This window comes from Macadamia integrifolia, chromosome 10 (genome assembly GCF_013358625.1).
Source record: "Macadamia integrifolia cultivar HAES 741 chromosome 10, SCU_Mint_v3, whole genome shotgun sequence".
Taxonomy (NCBI): Eukaryota; Viridiplantae; Streptophyta; class Magnoliopsida; order Proteales; family Proteaceae; genus Macadamia; species Macadamia integrifolia.
Window position 1 is genome coordinate 31,397,185 of NC_056566.1, and position 4,241 is coordinate 31,401,425.

General features: G+C 36.2%; 1 long non-coding RNA gene across 1 annotated transcript; it reads left to right on the plus strand.

Moving 5' to 3' along the window:
• The first annotated feature begins 422 nt into the window (after positions 1-422).
• LOC122091299 lies at positions 423-1,189 on the plus strand. Its single transcript, XR_006143911.1, has 2 exons — positions 423-670; positions 776-1,189. It is a non-coding gene; the product is annotated as an uncharacterized LOC122091299 (long non-coding RNA).
• The last annotated feature ends 3,052 nt before the right edge of the window (positions 1,190-4,241 follow it).

Sequence of the window (4,241 nt, forward strand, 5' to 3'; positions counted from 1 at the left end):
AAAAGTCGGACTTATTTCGTCAAAATCATTTATAAAATTATAAATAGACATAAATTTTGATTTATGTTTTTAAAAATAATAAAATAAAATAACTTTATCAAATACTTTTTAAGTTGTTTCTCCATTTATAAGAACAAGAAAACATATAAATCACAAAAATTAAACTTTGTAACATGGAGACGAAAAAAATGACTCATCAAAGTCACGGACAAGTTTAAGGCTAGCCTTTTTTTGGTAATGTGATGTAAGGCTACCGACCTCCACCTCCACCTTCATGACGTAGGAGCGGATACTGGCCACACCCAAAATTCAAGGGTAACCTGACTCTTTGTGGCGACTGTGTTTCATTGACGCAGAGTCAATTACTTTTCTTTTTTCTACTTGACTGACTTGCAAACTACCAAGTCCTCTCTCTCTCTCTCTCTCTCTCTCTCTCTCTCTCTCTCTCTATTCTTGTTTATTTGCTCTCTCTGATGATGATGGACCCGGCTAGGTACTATAAATAAGGGGTTCATGGGCTAATCATCTCTGAGTCACAAACCCCAACAAAGAAGTAACATGGCTCAGATTCACAGGGCTCTTTTCATTCTTTGCATCCTAATGTTCTCAACTGTTACCATCCCACCATCGGCGGTGGCTGCTCGTGCACTTGCTGAGATTTCTCAAACCAGTACGTACTGATTAATTGATTATATAAATATTGAAACCATAGATTAAATTGGCTTGTTTTCTATTTATGATTGTAATATATATTTGTCATATATGGTTCTTGCAGATCAAGAGCAGCGAGGCACAAATGTAGGTTATGGAGCTCTCGGTGGTCTCAGGCCCTCCTGCAACGGAACACGTAACAAGAATTGCCCGCCTCATTCCGTATCGTCTCCTTGAAGGATGAAATATATATAAGCTTGGGCTTCCCTATAAATTAGTAAATAAATATGATATTATATATAAGTGGTGAATAAGGAGAAAGGGCTGTTGAGGTTCTTGTTGGGGTTCCAGGATCTCATATCTACCGTGAATAGTTCGGTGTGAAGACTTATAACGACTTTTAATATACTTTTAAGAATACATAGCAGTTCTTACTTGTGTTGTGAGCCAATAAATTTATATTCAGATAAATTAAGATGTTTGGTCTATCATAATATATATATATATATATATATATTTTTTTTTTTGTGTTGATCCACTTTGGCTGATTTTTTTTTTTTTTTTTCTTTCTAGCTTCCGCTTATTAAGTACCTACAGTACTTTATATTAAAAATTAAACTTAAACTTTTAATTAGCTCTATGAAACTAGTGCTAACCACAATATCCTTAAAAAAGAATCGGGACTCTTTGTTACGATACAATTCTAATTTCAAATTCAAATCGTTTTTAATTGATCCAAAACATGTGGATTGGTCAATAAATTGGTCCAAACAATTCACAAATATTTAAAGAAAAAAAAAACTATAGAAAAATTAAAAAATTCGAATAGAGATCTTCGTTCTATGCATCACATACGTTAAATCACAGAAAAATCAACAAAAGAAGGGAAGGGAGGGGACGGAAACTAATCAAGTTTAACCTCAAGTTGCATGGAATCTCTCCCATATCTGAAAGAAATACACCCTTCCATAGCATGTTTGCCTGAATTGTGAAAATTAACAAGGTGATCTATAAGTGTTTATATAGATTGTCTCACCAACTTCACCTCTTTTCCTGGATATGGGTTATGATCTAACAAGATTTAGTTTGAAGAACAATTGGACTATTTTATGAGATCCCGGTACCCAAGATTTCCTGGTATAATGTGGTTAGGTTCTTAAGTTATATTCCCCATGATAGCTTCATTGTGTGGAGAGTTCTAATCATGTTGCTCCCAACATTCAAAAGTAGTTGTCTCCCATTCCTGTTGTTGCTTATGTTAGAATGCTCAAAAGATATTCATCAATGTCTTTTCTTGTGTTGAGTTGGACACTTGACACGTTGCAGGGTTAGGCGGGAAAGGCTTGGGGGGGGGTTGTTGGGTGAGGAAAAAAGGAGGGTGGGTGATCGTGCAGGGAAGATCGGATGGTGTGGCATGCATTGTGTAGGTAGGGTTGGGCGATTGTGACGGTTATAGTGGTGGTTATTGGGAGTATAATTGAAAATATATAAATAGGTACTACAAATAGAGATTGGATCCACTATTCATACAATCACCTGGTTGTACACGTGGACATCCAACACCTGTCCCTTTTTTCTTTTAAATATATCCTTCTTCACCCATGTAATGGTAAAAAGTGGAAAAGTGTTGGATGTTCATCTATATGACCCGATGATCGTACGAGCAACGAATGTGTTCTCCCATAAATACAATTCACAAATGTTGGATATCTAACATACAATTTTTCCAAATGTTGGATGCCCCTAGTGTCATTTACCCTTTCTTTTCTGAACGGTAGGTTCACGAAAGAAGTGGGTATTTTAGTCTCGATACAATAACCAGTTAACTATTGGATTTATGCATCCCAAGATAAATAAAATAAAATAAAAATATTGGATTTAAAATTTGGGATCAGATTTGAAAAATCCGATATGATCCCAATTTTTACAAACTTAATAATGTTGTTTGTATTTTTGTGCAATATTTCACAACAGATTTTTTTTTTTTTTAAATAGAAAACATTCACTTTATATTTATGATTTTTCTTTTCTGATATATGGTCACACTTAAGCCGATACCGAAAAAGGTGTGCTGACTCAGTGTATCAGACCTATGCTCCGATAGGGCCCGATACACCCAATACGGGTCAAGTTATAGTAATCATGCATGGATGAAAGTGTTAATTATAAAAGCTTATTTTAATAAATAAAAAAAATAACAGGGGAGTTTAACATTTAGCGCCGAAAAATATTATCACGTCTGCTTATGAATATTTATTGTACTTAAGGTGGTAAAATAATACTGCCTCAAATTCTATATATTGTGTTTTTATTTGGGGGAGGAGGCAATGGGTGGCCTCTCAATTTCATATCGCTTGGTGGAGGTGTTTCTCCATTTTTTTTGTTTGGAAACAAAATAGAGAAAAAAAGAAAAAAAAAAATTCTTGCTTGAAAGCATAGCAGGTTTACAACAAAAGGATGTGGTCGAAGATCCGGCTCCTCGCCATAGAGTCTAGGGAGCAGAAAGTCATCCTAATTAGCTATCAGGTCCTCTCAATTTTAGGATCAATCTCTAATCCCCGGGGTCTATGAAATAAAATCCTATCCTGTGGTCTAAATTAGGGGTGTTAACCAGTTGGGTTGGGCCGGTCTCGGTCGGGCCTAACCAAGCTTGACCACTTGAAAACCTTGCACCATGAATGCCCGTTTAAGTAAAAGGGCCTAGCTTTGGGGGGCATGGTACGATTTATAATTGGGTTGATCGGTGTCGCGCTTTAATCGGACTACCTTAAACTGGCCTTAACCGGGGCTTAACCGGGCTACAGACTTATTTAAGTATAAACGGGCTCTAAATGTGCCTATCTTAAAATTATTTTTTTAAGTGTGTTGAAGGTCTATAATTGTTCAATTTAAATATTAAATCATAATAGTTTTATACAAAAAATAATCATTCTAGAAGGTGACCCAAATATTTAATAAAGAAGAGATATTATGAGATTATGATTGTTTTTAATAAAAGGGGTCGGGCTAGGTTGGGCTATATTGAGTCGATTCAAATTGGGCCTCTAATCGGTTGGTTCGGTCGAGCGCCTGACGGGCTAGATCCTTGCACTGTGAACGCCTATTTAGCCCCACACGTATATTAATCGAGCCAGTCTAGATTGGATCATAAATGTGCTAGGCTCGATCTGACCAACCGGTGCAGACTTAGAATTGATACCCCCAATCTAAATCAATAAAGAGAAGATATACTGCGAGAGAAGACCCTTTCACAAGAATGGCCCACACCCAAATTCAAGAGTGACCTGACTCTTGTAGCTATTGTACTTCATTGACCTAGAGTCAACGGCTTTTTATTTTTTCCTGTTGACCTACTTGTAAATATTCTCTCTCTCTCTCCAACCGCAATATCCTTATCTTCCAATTCATCAAACATCATTTTTTATTTTAAAATATCATTTATATAATCTCTCTCCTATTCCTAAGAAACCATATATAGGTGGGTTTACATTCGCAATAAGGGACGTAGAGACCATATTCTGCAGAGAAGGAGAAATCCCAATGGCTGTAATGCATGATCCATTGTTGTCCACCAACCATTTCTTAGTTGG